General features: G+C 35.1%; 1 long non-coding RNA gene across 1 annotated transcript; it reads right to left on the reverse strand.

Annotated features, from left to right (window-relative positions):
- Positions 1–3992: 3992 nt before the first annotated feature.
- LOC149494678 (uncharacterized) lies at positions 3993–6096 on the reverse strand. The gene is made up of 3 exons (XR_016321837.1): positions 5899–6096; positions 5682–5761; positions 3993–4216 (listed from the first exon to the last, which is right to left on the reverse strand). It is a non-coding gene; the product is annotated as an uncharacterized LOC149494678 (long non-coding RNA).
- Positions 6097–18009: the final 11913 nt, after the last annotated feature.

Consider the following 18009-nt stretch of genomic DNA (forward strand, 5'->3'; position numbering starts at 1 on the left):
ATTCAACTAAGATTTTTTTTATTACTAATAAAAATGAAGTGTTTTTTTTTTTTTTAATTTGCAATTGTGTCATCATTGAAATAAGAAATGTAGTGTTTTCTTATTTTATGTTTATTATAAATGATTGTTTATTTATTTGAAAGATTAATGTACTACTTGTTTAGTTTAGTGTGTTTTAAGCGAATGAATGCCCTATATTTTTTAAAAATTATCATATCTCATACGTTCCGTATGTCATGTCCTGTTTTCGTACAACTTAACTCTTAGTGTATGAGACTACTTTATACACCAAGTTAATCAACCAAGATTTTTTTGTTCACTACCAATAAAAATGAAATGTTTTTAAATATTTTTTGTGTTATTGGAATAAGAAAATAAGTTTTTTTATTTTATATTTATAATTTATTATAAATTGTTGTTTATTTGTTTGAAATATTAATATATTACTTATTTAGTGTAGTGTGTTCTAAGCATGTGGATGTTTTAATTTTTTAAAAATCCTACATTCCAATTTATATTTTTTAAATTGCTTATATATCGTGTATTTAATAGTAATGTATTATTTATTTTCACTCTCTTAAATGTGTAGATTACTTATTAATTGTTTTTTAAGAAGAAATAAATTTATTTTTTTTGAAGAGAAAAAAAAAATTTATATTAATATATTCAACGCTAGAAATAATCTTTTGTATAGATATTATCATGATAAAGAGATTATCTGAAAATATAAAACAAATGATTTTTTACAATTCTTACAACTGTGGTAAATTGTGTGAATTCTAACATCTGTCATTCTATAATCCAAAATAATGTCAAATAGCAAACTGTGCTACTTACACTTGGCTTCTATATAAAGTAAGCTACTTTGCTTTTATATATCATATAGATAGATGTAGATTTTTCAATAGTGATAATAATTTTGAGAATTTAACTAATTATATTGAAATAAAAAATTAAGTATTTTTTTATTTTATATCTATTTTTTATTATAAATGATTGTTTATTTGTTATTATATCCCGTATATTCCCGTATTTTGTGTCTCATGTCTATGCAACCTAGCTTCTGGCTTCTAGTATATAAAATTATCTCATACGTTAAGATAATCATTAAAATTAGAAATTAAATATTTTTTTATTTTACAGTTTGGATTATATATATTTTAATACAAGTTTAATTTAAACTAATTATATTAAAATAAAACATTAAATATTTTTTATTTTATGTTTTTTATTTATTATAAATGATTATTTATTTATTATCATATATCACGTAAATTTCATATCTCGTGTCCCGTGTCCGTGCAATTTAGTTCCTGGTATATAAGACTACTCCATATACCAAGGTAATCATTAAAATAAGAAATTAAGTATTTCTTATTTTATGACTTGGGTTATTTGTATTTTAATTGAATTTTAATTTAATTTAATGCATTATTTTGATGATATATAACTAATAGATATTATCATAATAAAGATATTATCTAAAAATATAAAACAACTTATCTTTTTACAATTGCTGTTATCATACCTTATCTTCTTACAACCGTGCTAAATAATTGTTATTCTTTTCATACATGGCAGGTTCAGAGGCGTTGGTTTCCATATAATACAAATTGCTCTGCTTATATATATATATATATATATATATATATATATATATATATATATATATATAGAAATAGTAAATATTTTCATTAAAGTAATGAGCAAATTTAATAATGTCATCAAACTAGTATCGGAAATTTTACAAGATATGGGTTCTAATTGATTGTCTTTTTATTAATATACGAAATGGAAACGATATTCCCATAGCTAATAATGTTAATGTGAGAGCAAATGTCATTCACTTCTAGCCCTTTGCTTAACGATACCTGTAGAAAATTTATTAGTTGATTTTGGTTGAGATACGTTTGTTTAGCAATTTATATGAGTTTTTACATTTTTTATATGAATTTTGTTTGGGTTCATAATTTTAATTTGATAATTGATATGAAATTCTAATCATGGTAGTGGTCACATGCAATATTGCATCTGGTTTTTGTTTTTTGTCCTAACGTGTTTGCTTTTTATATGATATTAAACAATTCAATTAATTAATGAATAATGAAAATTTCAGTCTCTATACTTTTTATTCATTTTTATTGTCGTGTCTGGCCACAAAATATTTGCAATTGAGCGCATAAATTTATTCAAATTTACAATGAAGTGATCTATAATGATTTGTCATTCTGGAAAACTTATTTTAGTGAGATAGCTGACATGGCAAAAGTAAACCATTTATATGTGCTTGACCTGACATGAGATTGTACCAATGAACATTCCTGTTTTGGACTTCACTACACTTCCTTTTGGGCATCGCGACTAATTCTCGATTTCTAGCCCAAAATTAAAACAAATCTATTCAATTCGGTTGAATATAGTTATTTTAGAAATTCGGTTATTATCAGTTTGGATATATAAAACCATATGATTTTTTATTTTTAGTTTGGTTACCATATATAATTAACTTAATTTATTTTAAGCCCAAAATAGACAACTTGATTTGAAATAATCAAATATAAACTAAACCTAAACGATTTCAGATATAGATACTTTAAAAATATATTCGGATAAACTAAAATCAAATTAATTCAGTTTGGTTAACCGAATGCTCACCCCTAAATATAAGAGTATTATTTAAACAGAATTTCAAATTAATTTCAAACACAATATGAATTGAACGTTTTGGCCTCAATCAACATAACCAACTAGCATTCCTAACATCTTTGATTACAACTTCTATGAAGTAGAAGCTAACTTAGACAAATCCAATGTCTTTGCAACCCAACTGATTAACTATATAATCATTAGCATGAAAGCAAGAAATTAATGGTTGGGTGTTACGGAACGAAGTCGTAGAGGAAGACCATTTCTCACTACTGCAAAAGTTTCAACATGAAAATTTAAAATTTAATCATATTTCTCGGTTACTTTTCTTTGATTGAATTTAAGTGTGTCAGATGAACGCTATATGGGTACAGTGAAATTATAAAATTGTTGCTTAAGGAAAATAAGCAATTATGCCAGCTTAAAGACCCCTACATTAAAGAGCATCACACTTGAATATTAACAATTGTTATTCTTCAAATAATATTTTAATTCAAATAAAAGTAACAGAAAGACGATAATATATATATCCTGTTAAAATTAATTCATGTAGTAGGTAAACCAAAACATTTTGAAAAAATTATGATTTCATCCTTGATTATTGATAAAATTAATTAGCTTACCCTTGTATTTCTAGAAATACATTAAATGTTGCTTGTATTTTAAATCCATTAAATAAAGTTGCCCATCCATCCAAAAAGAGCCATTTTTCCCTGTTAGTCGCACCTAAAACCTAAACGACCTTTACACAATTGAAAAAAAAACAAAATGAAAAAGTTGGGAGGGAAAGATGATTCGGGCCTTTACAGTTTCCCACTTCATGAAACCATCTTGAAGTTAAGAAGCATTAATTTCAAATTGGTTATCTATAGATGATGATTCCTCGGAAGTGATTTTCGAATCGTAGTGTCTTTTTCGATTGAAGGATACTTTGTATCTCTATGTAACACCCACCGGCCAATCCCGGAGAACCAGACGGCGGATGCCACAATCGGTGCCGGAGCACCGTCTTATGTCACTTATTAAAGCTAGATCACAAATTAGAAGTGGTTAAATTTTCATAAGGAGGCAAGTAATTAACATTTTGTTTGGTTTTTTTTTTTTTCTTTTGTTAACGAAAATAATATTTAAGGAAATTCCTACGAAAATTTCGCAAGAGTTTCCCCTAAAAATTAACTTGCCACACAAAGAAAATATACACACTTCCAATTTTCTCCAAACCCCAAAACTCCAATTCAACATAACATACCACAAGCACTTCTAAATATCCATCAACATACGCATCATAGTCTAAACACATTCTTTTCAAGGAATATATAATCATCATACACCAAAATATAATAAGATGTTATTTCCTTCAATAATCATAACTCTTAATACATTATAAACTTATGATATACAACCTCCATAATACAATCTTTATATACATGCCAAAAATCACCATTTACAAAATATCGTACCCAAAATGTGATCTCTACTCTGATGCTTGTCCTCTGGTCTTTAAGAACACCCTCAGCTCCTAACTTGCGCGTGATAAAAATCAACGCGCTGAGTGGAAGACTCAGTGGTGCTAAATAACCAACAATTAAATTAACAATAAAAGCCAAGGCAAAACTTAAATTACTCAACTATATAAATACCGAAATCGCATTCATTTAATTCAAATACTTTGAAAGCAATGAGAAGATTATAAATACAAATATGTCTTCATTCTTTTATAGCAACAATAAAATTTCATTTTTCGTTAAGGCTCATACTCATGCAGAATGAACATAAGCAGATTTGATCGTGGCCTATATTAGCGCCACCCCCATCACATACTCGTGGCCTATGAAAGCACCACCGTGGCCTATGAAAGCACCACCCCCATCACACAATCGTGGCCTATGAAAGCACCACCGTGGCCTATGAAAGCACCACCCCATCACACAATAAGCGCGTCCGCCTATTTATAAGGGCTGATAACCCTAGCATATGATCATAGCTTCACAATAAGAAAATCCATCTCATCATACCACGTTTCAATCATGCATAGTAGAGCCCAAATCAAAAACATTCTTTCACAAAAGCAATAATTATAACTCAAAACCTCTTCATTTAGTACTCATCAGTTCAAAAGTTTTACTCAAAACACTATAAATGTATATATACTTAATATAGTAGAAAAGTACATAAATCAAGAACTTTTCAGCATTTCCATAAACTTGACCTCTGCTGGGTTTTTAACACATAAATTGAGTTATGGGTCTCCAAATTGCATGAAATCAGATTCATTAGAAAGCTAAGACAAAATGCTACAAATGTTCAGAAGGGACCACAGCCCAGATCACAGAGTAAGATAGCAAACAAAAGCTCAGAACACAGACCAATAGATCAGACCTGATTCAGCAGAACCAAGTCCAATGTTTCTTGAATTCCTACTTCACCAAACATCAAATGAAACCAATCCAAAACGAGAGAATTCTCAAGACACAGGGAAACAACTTTTATGAAGAACTCAGAACCTAATCTTATCATTATAGTGGTCAAAATGGGCACTCAATTTAGTAATGCATGTGGCCGGACACAACAGAGTCAGTTTGGGTGTTTCAGCCATAAGTTGAGCTATGTATCTCCAATTTGGACACAAGAGGATGGGTTGGAAAGATAAGAAGTAAATCTATAACTTTTATGAAGAACATAAAACGTTATTTTGCCATATGAGTGGTCAAAATGGACAATCATTTCGGATATACAGGGAAGACACCATAACAGAACTAGTTTTGGTATTTCACTCATAAGTTGAGCTACAAGTATTGAAATTGGACATAAGAATATGTTTTGGAAAGCTGAGAAATAGAGCTACAACTTTCATGAAGAAGTAAGAAACAGAGGGGAAGCATAAAGGGGTCGAAAATGAGTTCCAATCCCTCGGCAGAACACATCTCACATTAAAATTCAGCAATTTCAACAAAACATACAAAGTTCCCAAAATATATTCAAAACCCTAACCATGTAAAAACAACTTAAACAAGTGAAATTATGATTGCACTAACCTTATTAACAAGCTTGAAAAAACTTGGAAAGCCTTACTCCTTGGCTTTCTCTTTCCCCTTTGAGGATGGTTCTCCAACCTCTTCAAAGCATGAAAAATCAACATTACAAGCAAAACTTAACAAAAAAAATAGTTGGAGCATGATTTAATGCATCAATAACATGTCTAAACCATGAATTCTACTTAACAATTCACAAAACTCAAAAACCACAACTTACTTGCTTCAATGGTAACTTCACTTCTCTTTGGTTTTAATCACCAAACTCAACTTCTACTTCTTAATTCTTAAGAATTAAGTACTAATCTATGATTTAATTAGGTAGTTTGGTGGTAAATTTGGAGGTAAGAAAATGAAGAAATGAAAGAAAGAGGAAGAAGATGGAGATGGCGTGGATAAGGAGAAGAGAAGAAAGAAATAAGTGTTGTGGTGTTTACTTTTAAGTGCCAAAGTCAAATTTGACTTCCTAAAATCATGCAAAATGTGTGGCTAAGATCAAGTCCTAAGTAATCTCGTCCAATGGCTCTAAATATTCCTCAAATAATTCTCTTCTACTTCTTATTTAACTCCACCAATTAATTAAATTAACTCCACTAAAATAATTCTTCATTTATTTCTTAATATACCACACTAGAAATATTATGCATTCAATCCAAAAACTCTCCAAAAATATTCATTAAATATTTTCTACCCACCTAAATCATGCAAACATGCTCCAAAAATAGTAAATAAAATATTAACTATGCATAGTAATTTTTTCGGACTAAAATAATACCAAGTCCCGGACCGATGGTACTATTCACAGACCGGTAAATCACTATTACGACACTAAAAGAAAAATCAGTCTGTTACACTCTAGGTTCACTCGCTTCGCACTTGAAGAACCCATTTAGGTGCGTTTTCTATCAAAATCTTCACTTGTGATGATTTTAATTTTTATTTTGCATGAAGATATGATTTTCATCTCTATAAACTCCTTATGTTTCACTTTTGATCGCTATTGAAGTTTGCATTTATGGTGTTGGTTTTTTCTGTGGACAGAGTAACAAATCCGCTGGCTGATAGCTTGGATTAGAGAATTGCGAGCGTGCCAGTTGTGTAAAGTACACCAATTGAAAAATAAAGTGCGCGACTTCTAGGCTGTGGGTTTGGATTCATCGTAAAAGCTTCACAGATTGTGCAATTTAAAATAAATTTGAACAGAGAAAATTGTAAAGAAAGTTTGATTGCTTGAAATGTAAGTTGCTTGCTTGTATTGAAAAGAGTTCTTGTAATTACATGTAAAGTAAATAGACAGTGCTTAGAAAAAAATAAAGACAATGCTTTGAGATTAAATTACTTAACTCTTTGTTGGAGAATTTAGTTGGTTGATTTGGTTTGGCCTTTCTACGTTGTTCACTTGTTCTTTTTATAAGATCCACAAGCGGTACCAAAAGATCCACTAGTGCACGTTATTTTTATTGGCTCCTTTGATTTCCACCTTCTCAACGTGGTGAATAACTGCTCGAAAAGTGCTCTCCTTTTTCCCAATTACAGCTCACGTTTTTTATGATCTCTTTCATTTTAATTAATTAATTAATAAAATTAATTAATCAATTAATTACCCAAAACAATATTAATTGGGCCCCAATTAAATAAAATCCAACTCCAATCCAATATACTAAGCCTAATTCTAAAAAATCACAAAATGAGTCCAACCTTTTATTAGTCTGATAGGCCATGCTTAATATATTAACTTATTTTGAAAATTCTAACCCATTTATAATTAAAAGTAAAAAAATTAAAAATACAATCACAAACAAATAAACAAGAAATCCTAACATTGTATTCACTTTTCTCTTTCACGTTTGCACAGCCACCAATCTTTGTTAACTTCTTCTCTGGCAAAAAAAAATTTCGTCACTTTTAATAAGCGACTTTTCAATTTTGAGACTCAACCTTTGCCATTCTTGCTTTGGCCAATTTTGGCCGTTGTATACAGGTTCATTTTTTCTTTCTTTTGTTGCTTTTTTTTTTTTTTTTTTTTTTTTTTTGAAAATAATATACATGAACATTTGGTTGCCATCTTTGGCCACCATTGCACTGCACACCGTACTTTCCCTTTTCGTTTTTCTTTTCTTTTTTTTTTCTTTTTTTTAATAATATACATAATAACTAATACACACACACACACACACACACACACACACACACACACACATATATATATATATATATATATATATATATATATATATATATATATATAGTAACAGACTGATTTTTCTTTTAGTGTCGGTAATAGTGATTTACCGGTCTGTGAATAGTACCATCGGTCCGGGACTTGGTATTATTTTAGTCCGGAAAAATTACTATGCTTAGTTAATATTTTATTTACTATTTTTGGAGCATGTTTGCATGATTTAGGTGGGTAGAAAATATTTAATGAATATTTTTGGAGAGTTTATGTATTAAATGCATAATATTTCTAGTGTGGTATATTAAGAAATAAATGAGGAATTATTTTAGTGGAGTTAATTTAATTAATTGGTGGAGTTAAATAAGAAGTAGAAGAGAATTATTTGAGGAATATTTAGAGCCATTAGATGAGATTACTTAGGACTTGATCTTAGCCACACATTTTGCATGATTTTAGGAAGTCAAATTTGACTTTGGCATTTAAAAGTAAACACCACAACATTTTTGTCTTTCTTCTCTTCTCTTCTCCACGCCATTTCCATTTTCTTCCTTCTTCTTTCATTTTCTTCATTTTCTTACCTCCAAATTTACCAACAAACTACCTAATTAAACCATAGAATAGGACTTAATGCTTAAGAATTAAGGAGTAGAAGTTGAGATTTGTGATTAAAAGCAAAGAGAAGTGAAGTTACCATTGAATCAAGTAAGTTGTGGTTTTTGAGTTTTGTGAATTGTTAAGTAGAATTCATGGTTTAGACATGTTATTGATGCATTAAATCATGCTCCAACTATTTCTTTTGTCAAGTTTTGCTTGTAATGTTGATTTTTCATGCTTTGAAGAGGTTGGAGAACCATCCTCAAAGGGGAAAGACAAAGCCAAGGAGTAAGGCTTTCCAAGCTTAATCAAGCTTGTTAATAAGGTTAGTGCAATCATAATTTCACTTGTTTAAGTTGTTTTACATGGTTAGGGTTTTGAATATATTTTGGGAACTTTGTATGTTTTGTTGAAATTGCTGAATTTTAATGTGAGATGTGTTCTGCCGTGGGATTGGAACTCATTTTTGACCCCTTTATACTTCCCATTTGTTTCTGACTTCTTCATGAAAGTTGTATCTCTATTTCTCAGCTTTCCAAAACATATTCTTATGTCTAATTCCAATACTTGTAGCTCAACTTATGATTGAAATACCAAAACTGGTTCTGTTATGATGTCTTACCTGTATATCCGAAAGTATTGTCCATTTTGACCACTCAAATGGCCAAATAACGTTTTAAGTTCTTCATAAAAGTTATAGCTTTACTTCTTATCTTTCCAACCCATCCTCTTGTGTCCAAATTGGATATACATAGCTCAACTTATGGCTGAAACACCCAAACTGACTCTGTTGTGTCGGGCCACATGCATTACTAAATTGAGTGCCCATTTTGACCACTATAATGATAAGATTAGGTTCTGAGTCCTTCATAAAAGTTGTTGCCCTGTGTCTTGAGAATTCGCTCGTTCTGGATTGGTTTCATTTGAGTGTTTGGTGAAGTAGAAATTCAAGAAACATTGGACTTGGTTCTGCTGAATCAGGTCTGATCTGTTGGTCTGTGTTCTGAGCTTTTGTTTGTTATCTTACTCTGTGATCTGGGCTGTGGTCCCTTCTGAACATTTGTATCATTTTGTCTTAGATTTCTAATGAATGTGATTTCATTCAATTTGGAGACCCATAACTCAAATTATGTGTTAAAAACCCAGCAGAGGTCAATTTTTGGAAATGCTGAAAAGTTCTTGATTCATGTACTTTTATACTATATTAAGTATATATACATTTATAGTGTTTTGAGTAAAACTTTTGAACTAATGAGTACTAAATGAAGAGGATTTGATTAACAATTATTGCTTTTGTGAAAGAATGATTTTGATTTGGGCTCTACTATGCATGATTGAGACGTGGTATGATGAGATGGATTTTCTTATTGTGAAGCTATGATCATATGCTAGGGTTATCAACCCTTATAAATAGGCGGACGCGCTTATTTGTGTGATGGGGTGGTGCTTTCATAGGCCACGGTGGTGCTTTCATAGGCCACGATTGTGTGATGGGGGTGGTGCTTTCATAGGCCACGGTGGTGCTTTCATAGGCCACGAGTATGTGATGGGGGTGGCGCTAACATAGGCCACGATCAAATCTGCTTATGTTCATTCTGCATGAGTATGAGCCTTAACGAAAAAAAAAATGAAATTTTATTGTTGCTATAAAAGAATGAAGACACATTTGTATTTATAATCTTCTCATTGCTTTCAAAGTATTTGAATTAAATAAATGCGATTTCGGTATTTATATAGTTGAGTAATTTCAGATTTGACTTGGCTTTTCTATTTAATTTAATTGTTGGTTATTTAGCACCACTGAGTCTTCCACTCAGCGCGTTGATTTTTATCACGCGCAGGTTAGGAGCGGAGGGTGTTCTTCAAGACCAGAGGACAAGCATCAGAGTAGAGATCACATTTTGGGTATGATATTTTGTAAATGGTGATTTTTGGCATGTATATAAAGATTGTATTATGGAGGTTGTATATAATAAGTTTATAATGTATTAAGAGTTATGATTATTGAAGGAAATAACATCTTATTATATTTTTGGTGTATGATGATTATATATTCCTTGAAAAGAATGTGTTTAGACTATGATGCGTATGTTGATGGATATTTAGAAGTGCTTGTGGTATGTTATGTTGAATTGGAGTTTTGGGGTTTGGAGAAAATTGGAAGTGTGTATATTTTCTTTGTGTGGCAAGTTAATTTTTAGGGGAAACTCTTGCGAAATTTTCGTAGGGATTTCCTTAAATATTATTTTCGTTAACAAAAAAAAAAAAAAAAAACAAAACAAAATGTTAATTACTTGCCTCCTTATGAAAATTTAACCATTTCTAATTTGTGATCTAGCTTTAATAAGTGACATAAGACGGTGCTCCGGCACCGATTGTGGCATCCGCCGTCTGGTTCTCCGGGATTGGCCGGTGGATGTTACATTTTGTGGTATCAGAGCATAGGTTTAGACGATTCTAGGATATATTATTTGGTATGAGAGTTTATCCGATTTGGAGTCATGATATAAGTGATTTAAGTTAAATACATGCCATATTAGTCTGTTTTGGGAATTTCTCTCTGATGCGAATCCGCTGGTCTTTGTAGGTATTTAGTGATGTCTCAGCGCCTACCGGATGAGGAGGTGGACAGTTATGTTCCTCCAGAGGGTGCTATGTTAGAGGGCGGTAGGCCAGCCGGTGGTGATGCTGGTGGGATTTTGGGTTCCGATGCAGAGCGCGCCTCAGCTGTAGGGCAGGCTACTGCGGGTCCTGCGGGGCCTAATCAGGGTGATTTGGTACAGCAGTTGGTAGCTGCATTGAGGCAGGCTGCGGGAGCTGTTCCCCAGGCTCCAGTCGCACCAGCCCCTGTTCCAGTTCATACCCCGGTAGAGAGACTGAGGAAGTATCGTGTTGAGGATTTTATGGGTCGGAGAGATGATGATCCTTCTGTAGCAGAATTTTGGCTCCAAGCTACAGAGAGGGTTTTGGACCAGATGCAGTGTACTCCTGCAGATAGATTGATTTGTGCTGTTTCCTTACTAAAGGAAGAGGCTTACCTATGGTGGGAGTCTATGGTGAAGACAGCGAGAGTTGAGGATGTTACTTGGGATTACTTTCTCTCTGATTTTCGGGAGAAATATGTAGGGGAGTTATACACGGATCAGAGGATAGCAGAGTTCCTTGAGCTTAGGCAAGGACGGATGACTGTCTCCGAGTATGAGCAGGAGTTTCTGCGGTTGAGTAGGTATGCTTCTAAGTTGGTCCCTACTGAGGCAGATCGGTGTAAGCGATTTCGGAAGGGGTTACTGGATGAGTATAGGATGCACTTGACATCCCAGCCCCACACTACATTAGCTGGTTTGGTGAAGGCTGCTACAGAGCTTGAGCTTATTCGGAATGAGAGACAGGCCAGAGGTCAGAGGATCCAGCAGAGCAGTCAGTATAAGAGATTTCAGAGTGCTATGTCTGGACAGACTTCAGGGGTCCAGTCTAGTAGCAAGAGATTTAGAGGCGGACCGCAGATGGGGGCCAGACCGGGCCAGACAGTTGGTCGGGGTATAGTTCCGAGATTAGCTCCTCCGGTTTCATCTGTTGCTAGTGGTGGAGGTACTGCATGGTCAGGTCTACCAATTTGCAGTCAGTGTGGCAGGAGACATATTGGGGTGTGTTGGAGAGCTACGCGAGCTTGCTATAGATGTGGATCCACTGAGCATATAATTAGGGATTGTCCTATGACTGTGACTCATCCAGCTCACCAGGTTGGGAGGCCAGCTCCCTATGTTCAGAGAGGCAGAGGTAGAGGCCGTAGTGAGGGATATGGTACTAGGAGTGAGAGACCCGTGTCTGAGACTATGGAGAGACCAGAGGCTAGAGCATAGGCGAGAGCTTATGCCATCAGGACCAGGGAGCAGCGGGATGCGCCGGACGTCATAGCAGGTACCTTCTCTATCTTTGACACTTTTGTACTTGCTTTGATTGATCCGGGCTCCACGCATTCATACATATGCATACATGTGGGTAGACTGGGTAGTATGCATGCTGAGACATTAGAGCACAGCGTTGAGGTTACTAGCCCTTTGGGTTAGAGTGTAGTAGTTGATCGGGTGTATAGAGATTGCCCTGTAGCCATTCATGGGTATGTATTTCCGGGTGATTTGATAGAGTTGCCTTTTCGGGAGTATGATGTGATATTGGGTATGGATTGGTTGTCTAGACATGGGGTCATTGTTGATTGTAGACGTAAGAGGATTACGCTTCAGACTCCGTCTGAAGAGGAGATTGTAGTTGTGGGGGAGAGGTCGGATTACCTCTCTAACGTTATTTCTGCTTCTACTGCGAGAAGACTGATCCAGCATGGTTGTGAGGCCTACTTAGCATGTGTACTTGCTCCAGAGTCAGAGTCTCCTAGTGTCCATGATATACCCACAGTATGTGATTTTCTGGACGTGTTTCCAGAGGAGTTGCCTGGTTTACCTCCTGAGAGAGAGGTTGATTTTGGTATTGAGGTTATGCCTGGTACTGCACCGATATCCATTGCTCCGTATCGGATGGCACCTGCTGAATTGAAAGAGTTAAAGATACAGATTCAGGAGTTGCTTGATAAGGGTTTTATTCGTCCTAGTGTATCTCCTTGGGGTGCTCCAGTATTGTTTGTAAAGAAGAAGGATGGCTCACTTAGGTTGTGTATTGATTACAGACAACTTAACAAAGTTACTGTGAAGAATCGATATCCATTGCCTCGGATAGATGATTTGTTTGATCAGTTGAGAGGGGCTATTGTATTCTCTAAGATAGATCTGAGATCAGGTTATCATCAGCTAAGGGTGAAGGGATTAGATGTACCTAAGACTGCTTTCAGGACACGCTACGGTCACTATGAGTTTTTAGTGATGCCATTTGGGTTGACTAATGCCCCAGCAGTGTTTATGGACCTGATGAACCGGATCTTCCATCCTTATTTGGATCAGTTCGTGGTGGTTTTTATTGATGATATTTTGGTGTACTCTCCGACTAGAGAGGATCATGATCATCACCTACGAACAGTTCTGCAGACTTTGAGAGACCGACAGTTGTATGCCAAGCTCAGTAAGTGTGAATTTTGGTTGACTGAGATTGCTTTCTTAGGGCATGTTGTGTCTGCAGAGGGTATTCGGGTGGACCCGAAGAAGATTGAGGCAGTGCTTGATTGGAAGCCACCTACGAATGTCACAGAGATTCGCAGTTTCTTAGGTTTGGCTGGATATTACAGGAGGTTTGTCAAGGGGTTTTCTCTTATTGCAGCCCCTTTGACTAGACTTCTTCGTAAGGATGTCCGTTTTGAGTGGACTGATAGATGCCAGAGTAGCTTTGAGAAGCTTAAGGCGATGCTTACTGAGGCTCCAGTTTTGACACAGCCAGCTCCAGGCAGACCATATGATGTTTATAGTGATGCTTCGCATAATGGTTTGGGTTGTGTGCTTATGCAGGAGGGCAAGGTGATTGCTTATGCTTCCCGGCAGCTGAAGCCACATGAGAAGAACTACCCTACCCATGATTTGGAGTTAGCAGCTATTGTGTTTGCCTTGAAGATTTGGAGACATTACTTATATGGTGAGAAATGCCACTTGTATACGGATCATAAGAGCCTTAAGTATTTGCTTACACAGAGAGAGCTTAACCTGAGGCAGCGCAGATGGTTAGAGCTACTTAAGGACTATAAGTTCACTATTGATTACCACCCGGGTAGAGCTAATGTAGTGGCAGATGCACTCAGTAGAAAGGCATTAGTTGCTCTTCGTGCTATGAATGCACACTTAATTGTGACTAGAGATGGTGCTCTTGTAGCAGAGCTTATGGTGAAACCTAGCCTACTGCAGCAGATTAGAGATGCACAGCAGGGTGATGAGACTATTGCCTTGTGGAAAGGCCTAGTCAGAGAGGGTAAGAAGAAGGGATTTGAGATTAGAGAGGACTGCTTGTATTTTGGGGATCGAATTTGTGTGCCTAAAATTTCAGAGTTGAGAAAGAGTATCTTAAAGGAAGCTCATATTAGTCCCTATGCTATGCATCCTGGCAGTAATAAGATGTATCATGATTTGAAATCACACTATTGGTGGCCGGCGATGAAGAGGGATATCACAGATTATGTGTCGAGGTGTTTGACATGCCAACAAGTGAAAGCAGATCATCAGTTTCCTTCTGGTTTGTTACACCCTACTTCTATTCCGGAGTGGAAATGGGATAGGATTACCATGGATTTTGTGATTGGGTTGCCTCCTACACCTAGAAAGAAAGATGCTGTATGGGTAATAGTTGATAGACTAACTAAGTCGGCACACTTTCTTCCTGTTAGGACTGACTTCACCATGAAGCAGTATGCAAAGCTTTATATAGATGAGATAGTGAGATTACATGGGGTTCCTTCTTCCATCATTTCAGATAGAGATCCGAGATTTACTTCTAGATTTTGGAAGAAGCTACATGAGGCCCTGGGTACTAAGCTGAATTTCAGCACAGCTTTTCATCCTCAGACTGATGGTCAGTTAGAGCGGGTTATTCAGATTTTGGAGGATATGTTAAGAGCTTGTGCTATTGAGTTTGAGGGCAGTTGGGAGAAGTACATTCGACTTACTGAATTTGCCTACAATAACAGTTATCAGTCGAGCATTCAGATGGCTCCCTTCGAAGCACTATATGGCAAGAGATGTAGGACTCCACTGTGTTGGTCGGAATTGAGTGAGGGTAAGATTATAGGTCCAGATTTGATTCGAGACACAGAGGATAAGGTCAGAATTACCAGAGATAGATTGAAAACAGCTTCAGATCGTCAGAAATCTTATGCGGATTTGAAGAGGAAAGATATAGAGTATGCAGTGGGAGATAAGGTTTTCCTTAAGGTATCTCCGTGGAAAAAGATATTGAGATTTGGAAGAAAGGGTAAGCTTAGTCCTAGGTTCATTGGTCCATATGAGATCATTGAGCGTGTGGGTCCATTAGCCTATAGACTAGCTTTACCACCAGACCTGGATAGAATACATAATGTTTTCCACGTGTCTATGTTGAGGAGGTATCGGTCCGACCCATCACATGTGATACCAGTTGATTCTGTTACCATAGAGCCAGATTTGACTTATGAGGAAGAACCAGTGAGGATACTTGCGAGGGAAATCAAGGAACTAAGGAATAAGAGAATTCCTTTGGTAAAGGTCCTTTGGAGAAACCATAAGACCGAGGAAGCTACATGGGAAAGTGAAGATATTATGAGACAACAGCATCCTCAGTTATTTACACACGGTAAATTCGAAGACGAATTTCTTTTAAGGGGGGGGGGGGGAGAACTGTAACAGACTGATTTTTCTTTTAGTGTCGGCAATAGTGATTTACCGGTCTGTGAATAGTACCATCGGTCCGGGACTTGGTATTATTTTAGTCCGGAAAAATTACTATGCTTAGTTAATATTTTATTTACTATTTTTGGAGCATGTTTGCATGATTTAGGTGGGTAGAAAATATTTAATGAATATTTTTGGAGAGTTTATGTATTAAATGAATAATATTTCTAGTGTGGTATATTAAGAAATAAATGAGGAATTATTTTAGTGGAGTTAATTTAATTAATTGGTAGAGTTAAATAAGAAGTAGAAGAGAATTATTTGAGGAATATTTAGAGCCATTGGATGAGATTACTTAGGACTTGATCTTAGCCACACATTTTGCATGATTTTAGGAAGTCAAATTTGACTTTGGCATTTAAAAGTAAACACCACAACATTTTTGTCTTTCTTCTCTTCTCTTCTCCACGCCATTTCCATTTTCTTCCTTCTTCTTTCATTTTCTTCATTTTCTTACCTCCAAATTTACCACCAAACTACCTAATTAAACCATAGAATAGGACTTAATGCTTAAGAATTAAGGAGTAGAAGTTGAGATTTGTGATTAAAAGCAAAGAGAAGTGAAGTTACCATTGAAGCAAGTAAGTTGTGGTTTTTGAGTTTTGTGAATTATTAAGTAGAATTCATGGTTTAGACATGTTATTGATGCATTAAATCATGCTCCAACTATTTCTTTTGTCAAGTTTTGCTTGTAATGTTGATTTTTCATGCTTTGAAGAGGTTGGAGAACCATCCTCAAAGGGGAAAGAGAAAGCCAAGGAGTAAGGCTTTCCAAGCTTAATCAAGCTTGTTAATAAGGTTAGTGCAATCATAATTTCACTTGTTTAAGTTGTTTTACATGGTTAGGGTTTTGAATATATTTTGGGAACTTTGTATGTTTTGTTGAAATTGTTGAATTTTAATGTGAGATGTGTTCTGCCGTGGGATTGGAACTCAGTTTTGACCCCTTTATACTTCCCATTTGTTTCTAACTTCTTCATGAAAGTTGTAGCTCTATTTCTCAGCTTTCCAAAACATATTCTTATGTCTAATTCCAATACTTGTAGCTCAACTTATGATTGAAATACCAAAACTGGTTCTGTTATGATGTCTTACCTGTATATCCGAAATTATTGTCCATTTTGACCACTCAAATGGCAAAATAACGTTTTATGTTCTTCATAAAAGTTATATCTTTACTTATTATCTTTCCAACCCATCCTCTTGTGTCCAAATTGGATATACATAGCTCAACTTATGGCTGAAACACCCAAACTGACTCTGTTGTGTCGGGCCACATGCATTACTAAATTGAGTGCCCATTTTGACCACTATAATGATAAGATTAGGTTCTGAGTTCTTCTTAAAAGTTGTTTCCCTGTGTCTTGAGAATTCTCTCGTTCTGGATTGGTTTCATTTGAGTGTTTGGTGAAGTAGGAATTCAAGAAACATTGGACTTGGTTCTGCTGAATCAGGTCTGATCTGTTGGTCTGTGTTCTGAGCTTTTGTTTGTTATCTTACTCTGTGATCTGGGCTGTGGTCCCTTCTGAACATTTGTATCATTTTGTCTTAGATTTCTAATGAATGTGATTTCATTCAATTTGGAGACCCATAACTCAAATTATGTGTTAAAAACCCAGCAGAGGTCAATTTTTGGAAATGCTGAAAAGTTCTTGATTCATGTACTTTTATACTATATTAAGTATATGTACATTTATAGTGTTTTGAGTAAAACTTTTGAACTAATGAGTACTAAATGAAGAGGATTTGATTAAGAATTATTGCTTTTGTGAAAGAATGATTTTGATTTGGGCTCTACTATGCATGATTGAGACGTGGTATGATGAGATGGATTTTCTTATTGTGAAGCTATGATCATATGCTAGGGTTATCAGCCCTTATAAATAGGCGGACGCGCTTATTTGTGTGATGGGGTGGTGCTTTCATAGGCCACGGTGGTGCTTTCATAGGCCACGATTGTGTGATGGGGGTGGTGCTTTCATAGGCCACGGTGGTGCTTTCATAGGCCACGGTGGTGCTTTCATAGGCCACGAGTATGTGATGGGGGTGGCGCTAACATAGGCCACGATTAAATCTGCTTATGCTCATTCTGCATGAGTATGAGCCTTAATGAAAAAAAAAATGAAATTTTATTGTTGCTATAAAAGAATGAAGACATATTTGTATTTATAATCTTCTCATTGCTTTCAAAGTATTTGAATTAAAT

Source organism: Jatropha curcas, chromosome 7, assembly GCF_041381405.1.
Source record: "Jatropha curcas cultivar XTBG-Jc1 chromosome 7, XTBG_Jcur_1.0, whole genome shotgun sequence".
Taxonomy (NCBI): Eukaryota; Viridiplantae; Streptophyta; class Magnoliopsida; order Malpighiales; family Euphorbiaceae; genus Jatropha; species Jatropha curcas.